Source organism: Hemitrygon akajei, chromosome 4, assembly GCF_048418815.1.
Source record: "Hemitrygon akajei chromosome 4, sHemAka1.3, whole genome shotgun sequence".
Taxonomy (NCBI): Eukaryota; Metazoa; Chordata; class Chondrichthyes; order Myliobatiformes; family Dasyatidae; genus Hemitrygon; species Hemitrygon akajei.
The window spans coordinates 160,629,049-160,654,539 of NC_133127.1; the positions used below are offsets into that span (position 1 = coordinate 160,629,049).

General features: G+C 39.0%; 1 long non-coding RNA gene across 1 annotated transcript in view; it reads right to left on the reverse strand.

Moving 5' to 3' along the window:
• Window positions 1–25,491, reverse strand: part of LOC140726866 (uncharacterized) — a 65,503-nt gene that overhangs the window by 32,731 nt on the left and 7,281 nt on the right. Inside the window, exon 2 of the long non-coding RNA XR_012098746.1 lies at window positions 21,829–21,894. This is a non-coding gene — a long non-coding RNA (uncharacterized lncRNA). The remainder of the gene's footprint in view (window positions 1–21,828; window positions 21,895–25,491) is intronic.

Genomic DNA, 25,491 nt, shown 5'->3' on the forward strand with positions numbered 1-25,491 from the left:
ATACACACAGACAGGCCTCCAACCCTAAGATAGGCTCCCTCCAGGCCCCCAGTCCTTGGCCCAGATTCTCAGACTTGCAGACATTGGGCTTCTGTACTCCAGACAAGCCAACCCAGATGCTTCAACCTTTGGTCTTCTAACCTCAGACTAACCAAACTTTGGACTTCAATCTTCGGCTTTGCCCTCCGGACTTTGTTCAGCTCTGGTTATTGACCTCCAGGATTCGCTGACCTGCGGATCACTGGTCTCCTCAGCGACTTCCAGGATTGCTGATCTTTAACCGCAGAATGCTCCGACTGGGATTCCAAACATGGCTCCTGACCCTGACTCTTCATTTACTGCCCCGACCTCTAACTTACCTTCATGCCTGTCCCTAAACCCTAACCCGACCCTTAGCTGTCTGCTCTGTCCACAATACCATCATTGTGAAGGTAAAAAAAGCAAGTCTGAGCAACACACTAAGAGACCTTGCAATTTGAAGCCATCTTAATTGGAAACCAGATTTGATATAACTTTTGAATATAAATATACAAAAAAAACTTATTTAAACTTTTGATTTCTGAAATCTAAAGCTCTGTCTTTTGTACAGAAAAGTCAGCAATGTTTACAAAGATCCATCCGTAGGCCCTAACTCCCTCTTTCATCACTCAAAAGTGATTAAGCCATGAATTTAAAGGAGTTAAATCAAGTAGTTTATATGATGTTCTTATGAATGAACAGGTTGACATTTACATTAAACTCTCATTCAGGCAAATATTTTTTGAACAATAAATTGACAGAAATGAATTCAGTGATATTGTTTTATAATGTGTCCTTTACTGCTATAGAACTGTGAACCTGAACAAGAATTTTGAACAGAATGCTTTTATTAATTACTGTAAGGCTGTCATATGAAATGGATTTAAACAATAATCTATTTCACATAGACTATTGATAGAAAGGAACAATAAATTACAATGTAGCAACATTTGGAATTAAATATAGCTTTGCCTGAAATACAGTATGAAGAAGTGTGACTGTTAAGTGGTTCAAAGTTCAAAATAAATTTACAATGAAAGAACATAGATGTCACCATATATTAACCTGAGATTCATTTTCTTGTCAGGATTCATAGTAAATACAAAGATATACAATAGAATCAATGAAAAATGCACATGAAACAGATGGACAAACAACATACAGTCAGCCCTCCTTATCCGCAAGTTCCGCATGCACGAATTCAACCAACCGCGAATCGAGAAAACCCGGAAGTGTCTTCTAGCACTTGTTGTTTGAGCATGTACAGACTTTATTTTCTTGTCATTATTCCCTAAACAATGTAGTATAACAACAATTTTACACAACATTTATTAGATATTGTATTAGGTATTATAAGTAATCTGGAGATGATTTAAAGTTTACGGGAGGATAGGTTACTGTGGATCAGGATAAAAAAAAATTGTAAGTTCTCTTACTAAGTAAGTCGGAACAGGTACATCCAGTATTATTTAACGTCAATTAGTCAAACGTTTGTCTTAGTATATAGTATATAGTATATAGTTTACCTTTCTATGCATATAAAACACTTAAGAACCTATGTTTCAGCACCGAGTTCCCAAGTTCGATCCAATGACAGACCACTTCTGAGCACGCTCTCCATCCGTGCCTGATTGATGTGGAGGATCAAAAACCCAATAATTAAACCACTGTGTTGCTTAGTAATAATTGTAGCTTTCATCGGGGCAGGGCCTTTCTCACTTTATCCTTTAAAATTATTCCGATCATTGACCGACTGTAGCCTAACGCTTTTCCAATGACTGATGGCGTTTCACCTCTTTCCGATCGCTTTATTATTTCCACTTTATTTTCAGTCGTGATCGTGATTATTTTTGTGAACAGCTCTGCGGAATCAGAACTCCGCCGCCAGGTCCTAATGTCCACCGGACTGAGACAGGTTAAATAAGGTCTGGGGTTCCGCTGGGTCCTAAGGTACTCTGCTTTAAGACAGGTTGAATAATAGACTTGAGCATCCGCGTTTTTTGGTATCCACGAGGGGTCCCGGAACAAATCCCTCGCGGATAAGGAGGGCTGACTGTATTTGCAAAAGACAACAAATTGTGCAAACAGAAAAAAGAAAAAAAAACAACAGGACAAACAAACAAACAAATAAATAAATATTGAAAACATGAATTGTGGAGTCTTTGAAAGTGAGCCCATAGGTTGTGGAATCAGTTCAGTATTGGGGTGAGTGAATTTATCTACACTAGTTCAAGACCCTAATTAATGGTTGAGGGAAAATAACTGTTCCTTAACCTGTAGTGTGAAATGGAAGGATCATGTAACTTCTTCCTGATGGTAGCATCGAGTAGAGAGCATTGAGAAGAGACTAATGGCCTGGGTTTCTTTGTATGGGGATTGTTCTTCTTCTCTTCTTCTTAAGCCCATCACCCCTACTGGAGTTGCCGACAGCAGCTCACTGGAGTCCTCAGATGTGGGTTGATAGAAGGTTGATCAGTTCTGTGGCTTCTGCTTTCACCACATGACTTCATTTGTCTCCCAGGTGAAGATCCTTCCTCTCCCCAGCTTCTGTTGGTGTTTCTGTAGCTTTGGGTTTTTATGGGATGGCGTTACTAGCCCCTCGCCCGACCCTTTTGCAGCCGGACTTGGGACCGTCCATGGTGGAATTGGACATTGCTCTGTTGGGATGATATTCTTGAAGCTCATAAACTTTATTTGGGCGCACAGTGGCCCATTAGTCTATCACTGTGAAGCACTCAATAAGACCTGAGAAATCAGGCATGACTGAATGGACCTTTAAATATTTTGCTTGTGATGATCTGCCATTGCAAGGCTCATAAAGAAAAATAGCAAGTAAATCAAGGAGCGGACCAGGCTTTGAAGACAGCAAAGACAGATAGCAGTTGAGGTTTGAATCAGAACCTGGGATAGTTGAGGCTCTGAATGGCAGCCATGGATCAGAGCCTGAATGGGAAAGCACTAATGGATGATTGTGCACTGGATTCAGAGTTGAGGCCTGTGTTTGGATCTTTGTAGCTATTTCTGTGTTTTCTTTATTTTATGTTCATAATGAACGTGATCCAACGGTAGTCATTATATCTTGGTATACATAGGGCATATATCCATGCGTTATAAATGACCTGACTAACAAAAACTCAAGTTTACCCAAATTCTCCCATACACTTTTATATCTATTTCAAGCTAGTAACAATAATAATGATAATAATAATAAAGTTTTATGTGTTCATTAATGACTGATATATATTCCATTTGCTTAATGGAAGTGTTATTCCATGGAGATGTAAGGATTATAGCAAATGTACGAAGAGTATATGATGTTGATTGCTGTAAAAAACAGATTTTTTTGACATGGAGAAAAAAGCTAAAGGACAGTTCTCGGTATGTCCTTATGTAATCTGGACATTGCCTGTATAATGAACACATTGATACTGAGGTAATCCTATGCACTATGGTGTTCAGTATCTCAATAATTAATTTGTCATTGACATTGTCAGTAAATGTGATTTCAGACAGATGGTTTCTGTACATGAGGTCATTCTATGTGGGTATTCTTTGAATCAAAAAGTTATTCAGCAATTCTCAGTAGGAAACTGCTGGACAACAGCTCACTCTGAACACAATCAACAAATCCATCCACATTCTGCTTTGACAATTTTTAAAAGGATGCATTTTACAGTCTAACATTAAATATTGCAACACATGACAAATGCTAGCACTACCTCTTTACATAATGTTTATCCTGCCACAAAAATTATTTTTAACCTTGATAATTAAACCCAAATCCAGTGAGAAACTGACATCCACCTTATCAGTATTTTTGTTGAGAAATTTAATTAAAAATGAATAAATATAGATAGCATTTTCCAAGGTCAGAAACATCAATGTTGAGTTATACACGAGAAAAGAAGTTAATGGTTTGCTCTGTTCAAACTCAATTTCAGTGTACATCTATTTGGATACATCTCTGAACACTAGGCTGCAAATGGCCTTTGAGTATGTTACTGAGTAAGTCTCCAAATTAAATAACAAATTAGACATAGATAGATTTGATCCTGTATGAAGAATCATGAGGAAAGTTAAGTAATAGCTACAATATTAATTTTGAGGATCCTCAATCTGATTTATTTAAGTGCGTATTTTTTCTAGAATAGTTGCTAAAATTTTAAATAGAAATTTGATTTCAGAAAGAATAAAAATCCATTGATGTAGTCCCTTTCAAACTTTAGGATATTGCGAGGTACACTACAGCTAATTGAAGTACAGTGCAGCTAACAAGTATTTTTGAGATTTAGTCTAGAAGATGTGCTACAAACAGCAGCCTATTTAGTTGGAATGATCACTGACTGGCTTGCTGGACAGAACACTTCTCTTTTTTCAGGTACTGCCATGAGGACCTCAATTCAACATATTCCACAGACATTTTCAGATTCTCCTACTCATCTTAACTACTCCTCAATGCCCCTCTTTAAATTTTCTTTCTTCTACTTCTCAATCAACTCATTTTAGTACATTTCAATGGGCAATGACAGTCAAGGATGACCCAGTGCCAGCTGACAGAATATACATAGGCACTTAAAACAGCTTGAACAGTTTGCAGAATATTAACCAGAGTACCCAAACCTAACCAAATACTCCTTGCTTATATAGGCTCACCTGCTGTCACATCCAGCGCTGAAGAGATCAGAACATTGTTATGAATGGTAATATAGGCACAGAGCTTTACCCAACCATCTGTATCTCAGCAGGTGGCATAGCATCCTTGTGTCTTTGGATCATTACACTCTCTTCATGCTTTTCTTTCCCTGTTCTGATGAGAATGCTTTGCCTGCTGTGAGTTATCATACATCCCTAAGATCTCAAAGCATACAAATTGTCCTTCTAAATTGAACAGTGTGTTTATGGCTGGAGGGGGTATTGTTAACCAAGGACTCAAATAGAAAAAGGATGTTTACAAGCATCTATAAAAGTAGCTACAGCCTGACATTCTGGAAAGCCCAGATAGAAACCATTAAATAGCACACAGTTGATGCTGGAAACAGAGTGGAAAAAAAGGAAAATACAAGAAAGCTGTAACAGTTCAAAGCGCAGCAATGAAAAGGATATGTGGCACTTCAGTCTTGCAGACTTGTCAGAACTGGACAAAAGATAGATTTTCTTTTATGCTCCCTACATAGGTAAGTTTTTTTACTCAACTCTGCAGTTTTGAAAGCCACTGCAATTTTCAGTCGGTAGTAGTTCCTGCATTAGGGTTATGGGATATACAGAAGAGCATGGAGAGAAAAGGTAACCACTGATCAGAACTGATCAAAGAACTCCACTTAGTTAACCATCCCATGCTTCACTATCACATACTCCCGAAAACTGGCAAAGTTCTTCTAATCAAGGTTCTGTCTACAGAAACAAGCACTTTGAATGACATGAATAGGTATAAAAAGTAAATACCTGGTGGTAATGACAAGTTAATTGGAAAAAGCATTTTGTTATCAAAATTGCCATTTACTATGAACAAATATTTTCATTGAAGCTAGTAGAATTAATTAAAAGCAAGAAGATATCTGCAAAACATTGTAAATTTTAACCCGGTTTTGGGTATGAGGCTCTTTCTGTTCCATAGTGCTCATACTTTTGTCTCAGACTGAGATAATTATGACAGCTATTCTACTTTAATTCACATTGAAGTTTTAATGAGACTAAACATTCCTAGGCACTTTACAGATTATGTACATGAGTGTTTCTGCATCAGAAATTGTCAATGCAACTTAACTTACAAATAGGAATGCAAAAAATAACTAACTTATTTGTTTTGTGATGTAGGGTAAGTGGCCCTAAATATTAACTTTTCAACAGAAAATTCCTGAATTGCTGTGCACTTCTATCAATTTCTGTTATGTTTCTTAACTCCAAAACATAAAAACTAATTGAAAGGAAAACAAGAGAGCCAGGAATGCAAGCCTAACTTCATTTCTAATTCCTGTGTGGTGTGCACATATGATGCAGTGGCGTGATGACTCATGCCATTTACTTACTTTTACATATAACTGTAATGAATTATTTAAACAAACAAAGAATGCTTAATCAGCAACATATGTACTATATTACTTGAATATTACTGAAATATTAAATACACAACACTCCTTCCTGCTTACATAGTTGTACTGTGGAGAGCATTCTGACAGACTGCATCACTGTCTGATATGGAGGAGCTGCTGCACCGGACCGAAAGAAGCTGCAGAGGGTTGTAAATCTAGTCAGCTCCATCTTGGGTACTAGCCTACAAAGTACCCAGGACATCTTCAGGGAGCAGTGTCTCAGAAAGGCAGCGTCCATTATTAAGGACGTCCAGCACCCAGGACATGCCCTTTTCTCACTGTTACCATCAGGTAGGAGGTACAGAAGCCTGAAGGAACACACTCAGTGATTCAGGAACAGCTTCTTCCCCTCTGCCATTCGATTCCTAAATGGACACTGAAGCTTTGGACACTACCTCACTTTTTTTTAATATACAGTATTTCTGTTTTTTGCACATTTTAAAAAATCTATTCAATACATGTAATTGATTTACTTGTTTATCTATTATTATGTTTTATTTTATTTATTATTATTTTTTTCTCTCTCTGCTAGATTATGCATTGCATTCAACTGCTGCTGCTAAGTTAATAAATTTCACATCACATGCAGGTGATAATAAACCTGATTCTGATTCTGAACTATAAACTCCAATTCAATAGAGAATGAATCTCTACTTATGTACACAGTATACTATATATTCCAACGACTATGCAGACATCCACAGCATAGTAAATTTTAAATTGTGCCATTCAAGCCTAAAGATTTAATTGCTGTGGAGGCTTTCTTACTTTTGTGGGATAATTCTTTCCTAAGAAGGTTGATCCTTTGACTTGGTAGGTGAAACGCAGCTGTGACATAATCTCAGGTTCTGGGGACTCATCCATGGTGGTGGTAGGAGTTGACTCTGGGACTGCAGGAAGTGGTTCTGACAGCTCTGGGCACCTTTCTTCTTAACAGTTGACTCTGCTCTTCTCAACTGATCGATGTGTCATCTCTGGATGATATCTGATGCAATCTTCTCTGTGTAGGAGAGTGGTTCAGTTCTGTACTTAATCTTTCCAAGTACCCATTCTGTAGTCTCTCACAAGGACCACTTGTCCAGGAGTGGAACATTAAAGATCCTTGTCTGAGGAGCCTTCAGTTTGTCTCAGCTGTTTGTCCAGCCTACTCCTTCTGAGATTAGGCTTGAGAAGATCCAAATGTGAATGCAAGGGACAACTGAGGAACAGCATTGTTGGTTGTGGAGTGTGCTCTATTATCATATGCAAGGAGGAAATTGGCAAGCTTCTGGTTCAATGTTAATGTAGTGTGTTCTGCTCACAATGCCTGCAGTGCATTCTTTAGACTCTGGACAAACTTGCCCGCCAAGCCATTTGTAGCTGGGTGGTATAGTGTAAATGTACTATGTCTTATTCCATTCATATTCAGGAATGACTGAAAATGTTCCACAACATACTGTGCTCCGTTGCCACTAAGTGTTCTGGAATACCAGTCCTTGAGAAAAGGCTTCTCAACACATCATCAGTGTTCCACTTCTGGGCTCTTCTGCAGCTGCATCCACTACTACCAATAAATTTGAGCCCATGAATTGTCCAGCAAAATCGACATCAATCCTCTGCCAGGGCAATGTAGGCCATTTCCAGGGATGAAGAGGTGCTGCTTTTGACATCTTCTGGACATGTTGGCACCCTGAATAGTGCATGACAAGGTGCTCAATCTGCTGATCTACCCCAGGCCTTCAGATAAAACTTTGAGCTAATGCTTTCATTTTGACCTTAGCTCTTAGCTTGGATGGTAGAACAACTCTCAATCCCCACGTAAGGCAAACATAGAAACATAGAAAACCTAGAGCACAATACAGGCCCTTCAGCCCACAAAGTTGTGCTGAACATGTTCCTACCTTAGAAATTACTAGGCTTACCTATAGCCCTCTATTTTATTAAGCACCATGTACCTATCTAAAAGTTTCTTAAAAGACCCTATCGTATCCGCCTCCACCACCGTTGCTGGGAGCCCATTCCATGCACTCACTACTCTCTGAGTAAAAAACTTACCCCTGACATCTCCTCTGTATCTACTCCCCAGCACCTTAAACCTGTGCCCTCTTGTGGCAACCATTTCAGCCCTGGGAAAAAGCCTCTGACTATCCACACAATCAATGCCTCTCATCATCTTATACACCTCTATTAGGTCACCTCCCACCCTCCATCACTCCAAGAAGAAAAGGCCAAGTTCACTCAACCTATTCTCATAAGGCATGCTCCCCAATCCAGGCAACATCCTTGTAAATCTCCTCTGCACTCTTTCTATGGTTTCCACATCCTTCCTGTAGTGAAGCGACCAGAACTGAACACAGTACTCCGAGTGGGGTCTGACCAGGGTCCTATATAGCTGCAACATTACCTCTCGGCTCCTAAATTCAATTCCATGATTGATGAAGGCCAATACACCATACGCCTTCTTAACCACAGAGTCAACCTGCGCAGCTGCTTTGTGTGTCCTATGGACTCAGACCCCAAGTTCCCTCTGATCCTCCACACTGCCAAGAGTCTTACCATAAATACTATATTCTGCCATCATAATTGACCTACCAAAATGAACCACTTCACACTTATCTGGGTTGAACTCCATCTGCCACTTCTCAGCCCAGTTTTGCATCCTATCAATGTCCCGCTGTAACCTCTGACAGCCCTCTACACTATCCACAACACCTCCAACCTTTGTGTCATAAGCAAATTTACTAACCCATCCCTCCACTTCCTCATCCAGGTCATTTATAAAAATCACGAAGAGGAAGGGTCCCAGAACAGATCCCTGAGGCACCCCACTAGTGACCGACCTCCATGCAGAATATGACCTGTCTACAACCACTCTTTGCCTTCTGTGGGCAAGCCAGTTCTGGATCCACAAAGCAATGTCCCCTTGGATCCCATGCCTCCTTACTTTCTCAATAAGCCTTGCATGGGGTATCTTATCAAATGCCTTGCTGAAATCCATATACACTATATCTACTGCTCTTCCTTCATCAATGTGTTTAGTCACATCCTCAAAAAACTGTATCAGGCTCGTAAGGCACGACCTGCCCTTGACAAAGCCATGCTGACTACTCCTAATCATATTATACCACTCCAAATCTTCACAAATTCTGCCTCTCAGGATCTTCCCTATAAACTTACCAACCACTGAGGTAAGACTCACTGGTCTATAATTTCCTGGGCTATCTCTACTCCCTTTCTTGAATAAAGGAACAACATTCGCAACCCTCCAATCCGCTGGAACCTCTCCCCTCTCCATTGATGATGCAAAGATCATCGCCGGAGGCTCAGCAATCTCCTCCCTCACCTCCCACTGTAGCCTGGGGTACATCTCATCCAGTCCCGGCGACTTATCCAACTTGATGCTTTTCAAAAGCTCCAGCACACCCTCTTTCTTAATATTTACATGTGGCAACCGTTGCCAAGGGCAAGTTCATCTCAGCACTGGTAAAAATGGGGGAACATTCCAGCTGTTTTGAGTTGCCATACAGACCTGAGACAATGTGGGGTCTTTTCTGATTTCCCTTTGGATCATTTCTGCCATAATAGGGGGATTTTCAATTTGTATTAGGGAGAATATGTCAAGGGGAATGTCCTCTTCTGTAAATTTTTCAGGTATTTCATTTTCCACTAGTAAATGGGACAATCCATCAGCATTTCCATGATTAGTTATCCTTTTGAATTCGGTTATAATTGTGTCTTCCAAGAAACAGAGCCCATCTCTGCATTCGTGCTGCTGCTATAAGTGAAACACCCTTCTGTGGATTGAAAGTGGACCCTAGTGATTGATGGTCAGTAATGAGGGTAAACTTGCTCCCATACAAATACTGGTTAAAACATTTTACACCACAATCCAGACTCAAAGCCTCTCCGTCAATCTGTGCATTATTTTTCTCTGCAGTGGTAAGGGAATGTAATGCAAAGACTATGGGGTGTTCACTACCATCACTTATAATATGTGACATGACTGCATCTACACCATAAGGTGAGGCATCACAGGCAAACTTCACTGGACAATGTGGGTCATAATGTGTGAGTACAATGTCTGAGATCACCATTTCCTTTGCCTTTTTGAAAGCCACCTCACACTGCCTTGTCCATTGTAAATTCTTCCCAATCTGTAGTATTGAGTTAATGGGTGGAGCACATGGAGCACTATGGAGTTCCTATCATAGGGTTTGATAGGAACCTGCTATACTAGTTGACAAATCCTGAAAAGGACCGCAACCGTGATACATCCTTTGGCCTTGGGGCATCCACCAGCTCGAGTTTTCTCAGCGCACTTGTGTATTCCTTGTGCATCAGTAATGTGACCAGAGTAAGTGAGGCTTGGTTTAAAGCATTCACCCTTGTTGCATCGTGCTCTGAGCCCATAATCTTTTAAAGTCCTGAGATTTTGGTGATGTTCCTTCTCATCCTTACCAGTAGCAATGATGTCATCTGAGTGGCTGGGCAGCCTTGCGGCACTCCATTGCCTTCTGCCAGAGTGCAGATGCAGATTCCGCTCTATAAAATAATCCTATTGTAGCAATAAAGCCCTTTATGACTGTTTATGGTGAGAATACTTTGGAATTTTCTTCCATCTCCATCTGTAGGTAGGCCTCAGCTAAGTCCACTTTGCTGAAGTGTTTATCTCCAGAGAGGTTTACAAAGATATCCTCTATCCTGGCCAGAGGGTGTTGATCTACTTTCAGTACTCAATTGATGGTGACCTTAAAATCGCCACAGATCCGGACAGACCTAATCTTCTTGGCTACTGGGTCCATCAGCTCCACCCAATCTTGGAAAGAATTCCTTCAGCCTCCATGTGATCTAGCTCACTGACTACTTTATCACGGATGGTATAAGGACCCAAACAGGCTTTACAAAACTTTGGTGTGGCATTTTCATTTAACACTATTTTACCCCTAAAATGTCTGTGTTTTCCATTGCCATCCTTGAACACTGTTGTGGCACAGTCCAGTACCTTTCTTAATTTGCTTTCAGTTTAATCTATTCCAGGGATATGACATGCAAATAGTGGATGGATTTCAAATCAAGTTGTAGTTATCTCAGCCAAACATGGCCCAACAAGACTGGCCCTCCTGTTTTTACCACCTTCAAGCCCAATGTGGCTTGGTGTTTGTTGTATTTCATTGTTACAAATGTCATTCCCAGAGGAGTTATCTTTTCTCCAGTATAAGTTTGTATTTGGATATCTGCAGGTTTCAGTTCAGTATCTTGAAATGCCATTCAAACTCATTTTGTGGAATGACTATAACAGCCGACCCAGTGTCCAATTCCATTTTAATTAATCTGCCGTTCACTTGTGGTGTAAGTGATGTTGCTTGTCATCTGTTAGTTTTTACATTATATATCTCAAGGCTACCCAAGCCTATATCCTTCTCAATGTCATCAGATTTTTCAACAGCATGCAGATTAGTGCTCTTTTTGAAACTTTAACTTGATTTTTTTATCATTATCTCTCTGCTGTGCAGATTTATTTTTGTCTGTTGGAGATGCTCTTTGTATGTGTTCTACTTTGTTGCATTTTCTGCAAGTTTCGCCTTTAAACCTATATGTTCAGACAGACAAGTTTTTGTTTAGACGCTGCAATTTTGCTCATACTCACTTTTAATTCCTGACTATAACTCAATTGCATCTGTCTGTTGTAAACATTGACACAGCTATTTCAGTTGCTCTTTTAAATCTAAGTTGTGCATTAGTTAGGAGCTGTTTTTGAATGCTTTCTTGTAAGATCCCACAAACTAAACAATCTCTTAGTGCTTCATTAAGCCCATCATTGAACTGACAATGCTCAGACAATCTCTACAATTCAGCCATGTACGCTGAAATGTACTCCCCTTCCTTTTGATTCTGCTCATGGAACCTAAGAGTGTTCTGCAATCAACAATGGTTTCAGTTCTAAACGTTCCAACGTTCTAAACTAAACGTTTCACAATATCAGCAAAGCTATTTTTGGCTGGTTTGGTTGGAGCAGTTAGACTTCTAAGGAAACTGAATGCCTTTAAATCCTATGCACTCAGCAAAATTGACACTTGCTTCTCATCGACTATTCAATTTGCTTTAAAATACTATTCGATTCACTCAGTGTATAATATCCAGTTATCTTTTGCACAAGCAAATGCATCAATCTTTCCAATATAGTCAGCCATTTCTACTCTTTTTATGATTATTATTATTATCCAGTACTCACTGTTTATGAACCCATGAATTCTTCCATTTTCTGCTTTTTTAAAAACCTTGATCATCTTTCCTTTGGTGAAGAAAAAAGCTACACTTTTTTAAACTCGATTGTTTCTTGCTGCACTTTTTAAAAACTCAAATGTCTCACTGCGCTTCAACAGGTAGGTAGTCATCTTCAGTTTGTTTTAAAAATACCTTGTCACCACTGTTATGTTTTGTAACCCCAAAACATAAAAACTAATTGAAAGGAGAACAAGAGAGCCGGGACTGCGAGTCTAACTTTGTTTTTACTTTAAGTGAGGTGCGCACATATGACGTAGAGGCACGATGATGTATGTCATTTACATACTTCTACATATAACCTGTATTGAAGTATTTAAACAAAGAATGCTTAATCAATAACACTTTTACAATATTGCTCAAATATTACTGAAATATTAAATACACAATTTCTGTTTTATTTCCTGTTTCCAGCACCTGCAGTACTTTGCTTTGTGGTATAGATAGAATCATTTTTTCTAACTTATTCACTTGCCATTGTTTGCAATAGTGCCTTGCAATAATTTACATGCACCAACAGTCAGAAATATTCTCAGTTTAACATTTCACTGTACTGATATGTTCACCTAGATTAGTATGCTAAGATCTCAGGAGTGAAACTTAAACCGAAGTCAAGCAAGTTTGCACTGCTGGACTACAGTTGACACAATTCTATTATCATGCTTACTATTCTATTATCATGTTTACTCACTATTACCTTACATCTATGAAAGAATTTGACAGAGAATGCTTGAGAATTATAATACAGATGTATTTTATCTCTTAAGGCACCAAAAGCAAATTATTGTGAAGAAGGTGATGCTATATCTGTAATGATAAAGTGCACTGACAAACATTACCTAATCCTTGAGTAAAAGGAATCTCAGGATATTAAGTTAGGATAATAACCCCATTTCAGTAGGTAACCTTGATTCAGATCTGCGTATACAGATTGGATTACTACAATATTCCAGAAGCAAAGGATCGAAAATATTTCATAGCCAAATATTTAAAAAAACAAAGAGAATGTTAAAGGAACAATAATGGCTTGTATTAATGATAGAAACAAGAAGTCATTGACCCAAAATTTTAATTCTGTTTTCTCTGTTTGACCTGCTGAGTATTTCCAACATTTTAAGCAACACACACAAAATGCTGGTGGAACGCAGCAGGCAAAGCAGCATCTAGAAGTACAGACGACGTTTCAGGTCGAGACCCTTTGTCAGGACTAACGGAAAAAAGGGATTTGAAAGTGGGAGGGGGAGGAGGAGACCCGAAATGATAGAAGACAGGAGGGGGAGGGATGAAGCTAAGAGCTGGGAAATTGAATGGCAAAAGGGATACAAGGCTGGGGGGGGGGGTTTCATAGGACAGAAGGCCTTGGAAGAAAGAAAGGGGGAGGGGAGCACCAGAGGAAGATGGAAACAGGCAAGGAGTTATTGTGAGAGGAAAAGAGAGAAAAAAAATTTAAATAAAAAAAAATTAAGGATGGGGTAAGAAGGGGAGGAGGGGCATTAACGGAAGTTTGAGAAATCAATGTGCATGCCAGCAGGTTGGAGGCTACCCAGACGGAATATAAGGTGTTGTTCCTCCAACTTGAGTGTGGCTTCATCACGACAGTAGAGGAGGCCATGGATTGACATATCAGAATGGGAATGGGATATTTTATATTTGTGTTTAGATCTCCACCTGAGGTAGTATTCTCATTTTAATGGATTTACAATTTGCATTGTCATCTTACTGAATGCCGGAACAGTAGTGAAATGCATGTTGTCACATCAGCCTTCGTTTCTTCTTCTCATTACTCTTGTTGGAAGTTCATTATATGTGCTGACATCAAGATAACTATCTTCCTACCCACTCAAGAAACATATTAACTGTAATAAACTGAAACATGAAAGTGATCAGTTATATGGAAGGTTGTCATCCTGTGTAAGGAAGTGCATTCAGAAAAAGTCAGCATGCTTAAGAAAGAAAAGAAACCAAATAGAAAATGGAAGAAAAAGTTAATGTGAAAATAAAAGAACAGGACTAGGCCATTCGGTCTCTCGTGCCAGCTCTCCCATTCAATGAATTTGGGGATGATCTTATAGTTCCAATCCACATACTTGTATACTTTAATTGTCTTAATAAGACTGTAAGACATTGGAGCAGAATTAAGCCATTCGATCCATCAAATCTGCTCTGCCACTCAATTATAGCTGATTTATTTTCTCTTACACCATTCTCCTGCCTTTTCACCATAACCTTTGATGTTTTTTCTAATCAAGAACCTATCAAACTCCACTTTAAATATATCCAATGACTTGGCCTCCACAGTCGTCTGTAGCAATGAATTTCACAGATTCACCACCCTCTAGCTAAAGAAATTTCTCCTCATTCCTGTCTTTCTATTCTGTGGCTATGGCTTCTGGTTCTAGAGTCTCCCACTATTGGAAACATCCTCTCCGTGCCCACTTTATCTAGGTCTTTCAGTATTCACTAGATTTCAATAAGATCACCCCTCATTCTTCTAAACTCCAGTGAATACAGGCCCAGAGCCAACAAACGCTCTTCACATGTCAACTTATATTTCTGGAATCATCCTCTGGACCCTCTGCAATGTTAGCACATCTCTCTTAGGTATGATACCCCAAACACAATACTCCAAATGTGATCAGACTAATGCCTTATAAAACCTCAGCATTACATCCTTTTATATTCTAGTCCTCTTGAAACAAATGTTAACATTGCATTTGCCTTCCTTATCACTGGCTCAACCTGTAAGTTAACCTGCACTTGGACTCCCAAGTCCATTTGCACCACCAATTTCTGAATTTGCTTCCTGTTCTGCAAATAATCTTTATTCCTTCTAACAAAGTGCATGATCATATACACTCCCTACTCTTATTCCATCCACCATTTCTTTACACGTTCTCATACATATGCATTGCAACAGAACATTGGTTGTTTGACCAAGCAATACTGTGAGATGCAAACAATTTCAAAACTAAGACCCGATGATGAGTACTAAAAAGCATCTGCTTAAATAGCATTGGTGACCCGGAAGCTCCAAGCCGATCGGAATAAACTTAACAAGGTTGAATACTGCAATTAACCAATGTAATTAAACCACAATTAACCAATTAAGGTGCTCCAGATTCAAGTGGAGACCAACACAGAGGCTGTGTACAAGAAGGGCTAGAGTTGCCTCTACTTCCTGAGGACCTTTGGAGTATGCAGGCCTTTTCTTCACATGTTCTGCCAGTTAGTTGTCGCCAGTACAATCTTCTGCATGGTGCGGTGCTGGGGCAAAGGTATTACCACGGGTGATGCCAACAGGCTCAATAAATAGATGAGAAAGGCTGGCTCTGTTATAGGAGTCAAACTGGACACACTGGAGGCTGTGGTAGAACAAAGGACCCTACAGAAAACCCTGGCAATTCTGGACAATGTTTCTCACCCTCTGCATGCCACCTTGCTCTGTTCAGCAATGTACTAAGACAAATGTGCTGCTCCAAAGAGCGCTATATGAGATCATCCTTGCCCTCAGCCATTAGGCTCAATTATAGCCAGGGAAATGATGACCAGTCCTGTTAGACTGTTTGAGGTAACTTATTTTTTATTCCTTCTTACTTCTCTTTAATATTTGCAAATTTGTAAATATTACAATTTGTAATGCTACCGTGACACTATAATTTCCTTTGGGATCAATAAAGTATCTATCTAGAAACCTCAGAGCCCAACACTCTCTGGCTCCCTGCACTGGCCTGAAGAGCTCATTACAGAAAATGTCAATTTCATATCTATCCTTCCAAATGCTATAGGAATTTTGTATGTTTCAATAAAAAAACAAGTCTAATTCTCTTAAATACTAGAGAGAAAAGACCAAGTTTGTCTGCTAATATGACCAATATGTATATCAAGAACTAATCAGATGATATTTTATTGTATTCCCAACATTCCTATCTTTTTCCTTAGGAGGGGAGATAAGATCTGTGTGGTACTATAGGTGTGGTCTCATTTTGGGTTCTGTATAATTGAAACAAGATATTTCCACCATGGTACTCAAGTCCTTATGTAATAAAGGATAAATCACCATTGCTTTCCTAAATGTTAGTTGTACTTTTGGATAAACTTTATTTGATCGGTATACAAGGATCTCCAAGTCCCTCTGAAAAGCAGCTCCTTTTGCTTTCTTACCATTTAAAAATATCTTGCTCTTCTACCACTTCTCTACATTATGATGTATTTACCATGTTCTTGCCTTTTCATTTAACCCATCTACCTGTCTGAAGTCTCTCTGCATGGTCCTCACAGCTCAGACTGCCATTCAACTTTGTATTATCAGCAAACATGGGATAAATTACCCTCTTCCAGGTTATTAATTAGCTTGTGAACAGCTGGAGCTCCAGCACTAATTCCTGCATCAACTCACTTGTTTACTGTTATATCTTTTAATGCTGTTAAAAAAATATTCCCAGAAGGAAGGGTTTTAAAGTGAAATTTTTGAAAAAAATGTATTGCACAAGAAATATGTGCACACAGATTCTGCATTATTTGGTGTAATGTGACATAGAATAATGAATTTTCAAATACTGTGATGGTGAGTCATTGCAACCCAAGTTTGATAAAGGCTTGTTATTAGATAAAAAATCATACAATCCTTGAAGAGCTATTGATACGTACACACTTTGTAGAGATTTATACAAGGAGAAATTTACTGACAGTCAACGTCCGTCTTTTACCAAATTATTCCAATCTAACTTTTACTCTGCTTGATTCAACAACTAAATGATGCAGGCAACCATGTGGCCAATGTGCGTGTCTATTCGTACTGTGAATTAGCATCTGCAGCTTGCAAGTCACCTCCTATGGCAAACACAGAACCGCACCCAAAATAGAAAATAAAATACCTGTAATATACTGATTCCGATACCTTGCTGAGTTACACTCCACACAGTTATTTTTAAAAGTTCAGTGCTCCAAACTTTCACTTTTATGTTACAGATAAGAACACAAATTACACTGGAATGCCTCTTTTGTGTGTGCTTTAGAGGAATGTAACAACCTGATCAAAAGTTAAGAGTAGTAATTAAAAATTGACTTTGATAAATCCTTTCAAGTTTACAATACTTTCTGAGATGGATTCCTTTAAAACCTGTAAAAAGGACTCAATAATTCTAAGCTTCTTGTCAGAATAAAGTATCTTTACATCTATTTGACCGGGAAATCTAATTCCTTTAGGATTTCAAAGTCAATACAGAAAGCTCACATTCATCACGTGCCCTCGGTTGGTAATTGTTTCATTCATTGGCTGGTTCCTGATGCGGCTTTCCTGATAAACTAAAAGTGAATAGCCACAGGGATAACTCCAGCACTCTTGGTGAATCAATTCCTCATTAACCCATGTAAACCTTCATTTTTATAATAAATTGTCAGAATGGTGTTTTTATGTGTTACTCAGGTACTCTTGGCCTATGTGCTATGCAGTGGTGGTGATGGAGAGCAGGGATGTATAGAGGAGATGATGCTATCCTCAGGTTAAAAAAAGGGTTATTTTGATTTATTGGACTCTTGGACTGCATCATTGTGAGAATTGCATGCAAGCTTTTTTTGCGCTTTTTACTCATTACAAGTAAAAATTACTGACGCCTCCACTTTCTATCCTTCCTATGAATGAACTTTGTATTTTTCAGATTTTTATTTTAGAGATACAGTACAAAACAGGCCCTTCCAGCCCTTTAGCCATGCCACCCAACAACCCACTGATTTAGTCCTAGCCTAATCATGGGACAATTTACAATGACCCATTAACCTACTAACTGGTATGTCTTTGGACTGTGGGAGGAAACAGGAGCACCTGGTGGAAACCCACAGAAGCAACAAACAAACTTTCTTACAGAGGACGCGGAACTGAACACCGAACTCTGATGCCCAGAGCTGTAATAGCAGCAAGCTAACCACAATGCTAACGTGGGGCCCTATAATAGCTTATTCACAGCTAAATCACTGATCCTGACAACATAATGCAAGAAGTGAACAGCTTCCAATACCAAAAAATATGTATCAAGCACAGAATCAGAGGATAGTAATAATACAATCTTGATGAAGTCAAGAAAGATTTTTTTCTTTTGGATACCAAATAACTTGCATTTTTGTCATTTTATTTCAGATTTGAAATATTTGTGTTGCTTTCATGTAAATCATTGCCATCTCACGTGATATGCTTCACCTAGCTCTGCAAGAGACTTAGGATCATGGGAATGCGAGGAGGCTATTGTATACTCAGATTGGCTCATCTCTTCAACATCAGAGTTTATTTCAAATTCACCAGTTAATCCAGTTTCATACTTTAATACGCTCACCAAATAAAAGTTGATAAGCTCAGTCTAGTGAACTTCCATTGAGCCAATATTAACACAGCTTTTTTTGAATGAGCTCTAAAATCAAAACTCCCTTGATGTGATAATTTAATGCCAGTAAGATAAACTGAGCAATGGCCATTTCAGTATTTGAGACAGAGTGCACTCATCATTCCTCATTGTCATTAGATTGAAATGGCAATGCTGCCTAACCTAGTTATTTGATGCTATTTAAAGTTGTCATTGTTTCTGGGATGTTTAATGATTTGCCAGTATTTTATTTACCGATATTGTAGCTACATACAACATAGGGGATATGTTACTTCCTGCTTATTCTACTTATCATTGTATACTGCTGTTAAACATAAACCAGGTCTTACTGCAATAAAGTCAAGGTGCACTGGGGGTATTGTTTTTATTTCAGATTCCTGTATACATGGTACACCGTTTTTGTGTGTTTTTTCAATAAGGTTATGAATCTCTTGTAGCTAAACTGCACTTTCCATTGCAGAAGAATAAACCACAGCTTTGATCAAAATCTATTTATCAGGTTGATATGTCTAATAAGCTAGCTAATAAACTGAACATTATTCATTGATGGATGACCTCTTTCAAGATGACTTGTACTATGGGTTTTAAATAACTACAAGAGTAGAGAATGCTTGTGTGTGATTTAAACTGTTAATTGATATGATCAACTCAGCAATAATAAAGAGCGTATTAATAGTGCTATAAATCACCCTACACCACAGAACTAACAACTGAATAATACTAACACTGGCCAGTAGATAGCTCTGTCAGTTCAAAATTTAACAACACAATTTGCAGAGCAGAGAAACTGTAAGCAATTGTCTAAGTCTGGTAGAATCTGTTCTGGGTATATTCTCGTTCAGTAATATTTGAAAAACATTGATCATAAAGTACTTCTGTAGAAATGTTGATGTAGCTGCTTATTACTAATATATTTCCCCAATTCAGATTATAATGAAGAAATAAACACAATTAATAGATGGGATTCAAAAACACTATATGAGATTATTTTTCTTCGGTTTCTGGGTCATGGGAATTGCTGGGATGAGCAGGATTTATTGCTCATCCGTACATGCCTTCGAGAAAGTGGTGACGAGCCACTTTTTGAACTGTTGTATTTCCGGAGAAGGTACTTCCATGAGGTTCTTGAAGTGAAATTTCCAGGATTTAGACCAAGCAATAATGAAGGATTAGCAATATATTTTAAATTTCTGACACCTCTCTTTCCTTTCTTGATCTCCCTGTCTCTATTTCTGGAGATAGTTTATCTACTGATATCTTTAAAAAAAACTCTGATTCTCAGACTTATTTGGACTATATCTCTTCCTACCCTGTCACTTGTAAAAATGCCATCCCCTTCTCTCAATTCCTCTGTCTCCACCGCATCTGCTCTCAGGATGAGACTTTTCCTTTTTCCACCATCAACACTGTCCTCACCCTTACCCTTTCCTCATTTTTGCGCGTTTCTATCCTCACTCTATCCTCCCGCCACCCCACCAGGGATAGGGTTCCTTGTCCTCATCTATCAGCCCAGTAGTCTCTGCATCCAGCACATAATTCTCTGTAACTTCCGCCGTCTTCAAAAGGATCCCACCATCAAGCACATCCTTCCCTCCCCCACTTTCCGCTTTCCACAGGGATTGCTCCCTACGCAACTCCCCTGTCCATTCATCTCTCCCCACTAATCTTCCTCCTGGTATTTATCCTTGCAAGTGGAACAAGTGCTCAAACTGCTCTGACACCTCCTCCCTCACTTCTATTCAGGGTCCCACACAGTCCTTCCAGGCAAGCTGACACTTCACCTGTGAGTCAGTTGGGGTCATCCACTGTATCTAGTGCCTCCTGTATATTGGTGAAACCTGAAGTAGATTAGGATCTCCCAGTGGCCACCTATTTCAATTCTACTTCCCATTTTCAAGCCGACATGTCAGTCCATGGCCTCCTCTACTGCAGCAATGAGGCCACATTCAGGCTGGAGGAGCAACATCTTATATTCCATCTGGGTAGCCTCCAAGGGTAGCCTTGGTGGCATGAACATTAATTTCTCAAACTTTTGGCAATTGTCCCCCTACCTTCACCTTATCTCCTTACCTGCCATCAGTTCCCTCTGGTGCTCCTCCTTCTTCCCTTTCTTCCATGGTCTTCTACCCTCTCCTATTAGATTCCCCCTTCTCCTGCTCTTTATCCCTTTCACCAATCGACTTATAGATGAAGTAGATTTATTCTGCATGTTTATTCACTCCTCACTTGCCACAAACACATTCTGACAACTATGTCCCACAGGACTTGGCCAGCTCCATCCAAATAGCTGCCACTAGGCACTCCACATTGTGGTCACAGGTATATTGCAGCCAGAGTCATTCTGTTCTCTTTCTATCTTTAGAGTTCCTTCCCAAGTTTGTTCATCAGTTGAAAAAGGAAGCCAGGTAGTAATCAGGGGGAGTTTTTCTTGCCCATGTTAATATGTTAAAAGCTCCCAGGACAACTGCCTCATTAATATTTTGTAAATTCCATATTATTAACTGCATTTAACTTTCACAGATGCCAGGGTGGCATCTGAACTCAGTTTCCTGGACAATCAGTCCAGGCCTTTGGATTACTAGTTGAATAACTTAACTGCTGTGATCTTACACAATGATATTTATTAAGCAGTATATCTCGAATTTAAAAATAACTTTTGCTATTGAGTGGAACTATACTCGGTTAATGCAAAAAAAAATCCCAGAACATATTTGCATAATGTGTTGAAGGAACCAAAGCAAAATCAAACTACTGGGTGAACTCAGTGGGTCAAGCAGCATCTGTGGAGGCAACACTTCATGTCGACACCCTGTATCAGGCCTCCAGAATCCAACACCTGCTGTCTCGTTTTTATCTCCCTTGGCCAATCTGGGTATACATGGAACGTCTGAGCCACGCTAGTATGAGTTAAAACTGAAATAATATTTACACAATTCTCATTGTCTCAAGATAGTCCAAAACATTTTAAAATCAATTACTTTTTGTTGTTAGTTACTGTTGTAATGCTCCACACTGATCAGTGCACTAAACAAATCCATACTTTTCTTAGTACAACATTTTCATCCTATCAGCAAACACTTTAGTACCTGATACAGTGTCACCCTGCTTAACTCTTCCTTCCTGATATTTGCAAGGAGGCTTCATTTTTAACTCTATGAACAAGAAAAGCAGATGACAGTAATAAAAATGTGAACTCAAACAAAAGGAAGTCACAGCACAACAAAATTATCTCAAAAAGATATGCATAAGAGCGTGCTTTCAATTGTACATAATTAAATTATTTAGCAAAAGCAAATAATAAATACTATTTTATCATTTTGGCAAAAGGCTTTTTCTGCTCTTTGTGGTGAAATAAAAAAATTTGTAAAGGACAAAATTGGTCATCCAGGATAAGACCTGTTACAAGAAATGTAATTTTATTATTTGTATCAATAAAAATAAATAAAATTTTAGCTTGATGTAAAAGTTACATTGGCTTCATGATTAAATTTAGTGTCTCAACTTCTATTGTTAATTACCAAGTTTAACAAAATGCTGAAGTCAAACACTAGATGGCGGCAGTGAACCACAACTGGAGTATCAATCCCTGCGGACAAGTTGAAAAAAAATCCTTTGTAACTATTGCAAAATTCAAAGTAAATTTCAAAGTTCAAAGCGAATTTATTATCAAAATATATACTTATTGCCATGTACTATCTTGAGATTCATTTTCATGCAGGCATTTATAGGGAAAAAGAAATATGACAGAATTTTATGAAAAGCTGTGCATAGACAAAGACTGACAATCAAATGCAAAAGAAGACAAATTGTGTAAATAAAAATGATATTGGCAACATGAGTTGTAAAGAGTCCTTGGGAGTGAGTACATAGGTGTAGAATTAATTCAAGAGAAGTGGTGAATTAAGTTATCCGCACCACTTCAGGGGCCTGAATGTAGTAGGGTAATAATTGCTCCTAAACCAGGGTGTGTGGGACTTAAAGCTTCTGTACCTCCTGTCCGGTGGTTAGTAGTGAGAAGAGTGCATGGCCTGGAATTTGGGCTTTTTTGATGATGGAAACTGATTTTTGTGGCAGTGATTGTAACTGTATTCAATGGTGGTTCAAGGTAATCCTGACAATATGATAAGTGCCTGTCAGGATTCTCACAAAATCACAAAGTGAGTATCATATATCTTGAATAAATGTGCCTGTGTATGGGAAATCTGCAAATGCCCCTTGGCAATTGAATTAAAAGGTAAAGGTTTTAAATACTGCCACTAGAGCTGGATATTATCAGAGTGAGTATAGAGCAAGCAGGAATGTCACCAAGTTTGGGATGCAGGTTGAGATAGTTCCTAGGTGTGAAACAAAATCTTGCATTTATATTGTTGGATTCAAGCAATTTGCTGACAATTGATGACAGTTCAAATAATTTATTGATCCTTTTTTTTCACCTTTCACAGCAATTACATTTTCTGCCTTCCAAATTGCTGGTACTTCTCTATAATGTCAGGAATCTTGAATAATCAATACGTGCACTCACAGTCTCTGTAGCCTTCTATAATAGATACCCTGAACTTCTCCAGTATGTTCTTGTTTGTGTTATTATTTACTTATTTTGAGATACTGCATGGAACAGGCCCTTCCGGCCCAATGAGCCACATCACCCAGTAACCCACCTATTTAACACTAGCCTAATCACAGAGCGGTTTACAATGACCAATTCACCAACTAACCTGCACGTCTTTGGACCTGTAGGAGGAAACTGGAATACCCAGAGAAAACCCATTCAGTTCATAGGGAGATCGTAGAAACTCCTTACAGGTTGTGCCAGAATTGAACTCTGAACTCCGAACACTCCCAACAAGTAATAGAGTTGTCCACCAGAACTGATAAATGGAAAACTGCATTCAATCACCATGTAAATTCTAAATTATGAGGAATTAAACCTGAAATTGTGTATCCTTTCTCATTATTTAACTCCTGGAATATAGATATCTTTCTGGTAATACCCTGTGAGCATTTTTTTCTGACAAATTGGTTTGCACTGATCCCGGCACTTGCTGCCCGTGATAGTCCTATACCCACATTAATATGTGCATCAATGTACCTCCCAAGGTCTTGCAAAAACAACAGGGTTGTTGTTGTGGGTAACTCCAACTTCCTCAATATAGAGTGGGAACTCCTCAGTGCAAGAGGTTTAGATGGGGCAGATTATGTTAGGTACATCCAAGCTGGTTCTTTAAATCATTGCATACAGTAGATAGATTACCTAGAAGGGCCATACTGGAGCTCATGTTGAGAAATGAGCCAGTCCAAGTGATTGACCCTTCAATGGGAGAACATTGAAGAAGTAGTGATCAAAATTCTTTCAGCTTTAAGGAATATATAAGTGTGACCTTGAAAGAGAGTTTTAAATTGCATTAAGACAAATTACAAGACTATTAGGCAGGAACTAGATTAGAGAGAGTGCAGAGACGATTTACTAGGATGTTACCTGGGTTTCAGCACTTAAGTTACAGAGAAAGGTTGAACAAGTTAGGTCTCTAATCATTGGAGCGTAGAAGGTTGAGGGGGGATTTGATCGAGGTATTTAAAATGTTGAGAGGGATAGATAGAGTTGACGTGAATAGGCTGTTTCCATTGAGAGTAGGGGAGATTCAAACGAGAGGACGTGATTTGAGAGTTAGGGGGCAAAAGTTTAAGGGTAACACGAGGGGGTATTTCTTTACTCAGAGAGTGATAGCTGTGTGGAATGAGCTTCCTGTAGAAGTAGTAGAGGCCAGTTCAGTTGTGTCATTTAAGGTAAAATTGGATAGGTATATGGACAGGAAAGGAGTGGAGGGTTATGGGCTGAGTGCGGGTAGGTGGGACTAGGAGAGATTAAGAGTTCGGCACGGACTAGGAGAGCCGGAATGGCCTGTTTCCGTGCTGTGATTGTTATATGGTTATAACTAGGGAGCGTTAATTGGAAACAGCCGTTTTTGGGCAAGACCACATCTAACATTTTGAGGGTGTTTAAAGACCAACTGCACAGAGTATAGGACAGGTATGTTTCAATAAGAACGAAGGACAGGAAATATAAAATAGGGGAACCTTAGGTGACAAGAGATACGGTGAATTTAGTTAGGAAGAAAAATGAAGTGTATGTAAAACTTGAGCCCTTGAGGTTTATAATAATGCAAGAAAATAATTCAAGAAGAAAGATCCCCAAAAGGCCATGAAAAGATCTTGGCAATTATGTTTAGGTAGCCTTTCTATACATACATCAAGAGCAATAGAATAACTTGGTATAAGGTAGAAACACTCAAGGCGAAAAGAGGGAGCATATGCTTGGAGGCAGAGGATGTGAGTGAGGTCCTAATGAGTATTTTGCGACGGTACTTACCAAGGAAAAGGACATGGAGGATAGTGAAATCAGTGTGGAGTATGCACATCTACTGGGGCATTTTGAGAAAAAGAAAATGGTCATCTTGCACCTCTTGGAAAAAGTTAAGGTGGATAAGTACCCAAGGCCTAATGTTAATTGAGAGACAAGAAATGGGATTGCTGGGTCCTCCCTATCCACAGGCATGAGTACTGGCAAGTAGCTAATGTTGTTCCATTATTCAAAAGGGAAATAGGGATAATCCTGAAATCTATTGTCTGGCAAGTCTAGTGTCAGTGGTAGAGAAGCTGTTGGAGAGGATTCTTAGGGATATAAGCATTTGGGGACAGCCAGCATGGAATTTTATGGGGGAAGGCATGCCTTATTAATGGTTCAAAGTTCA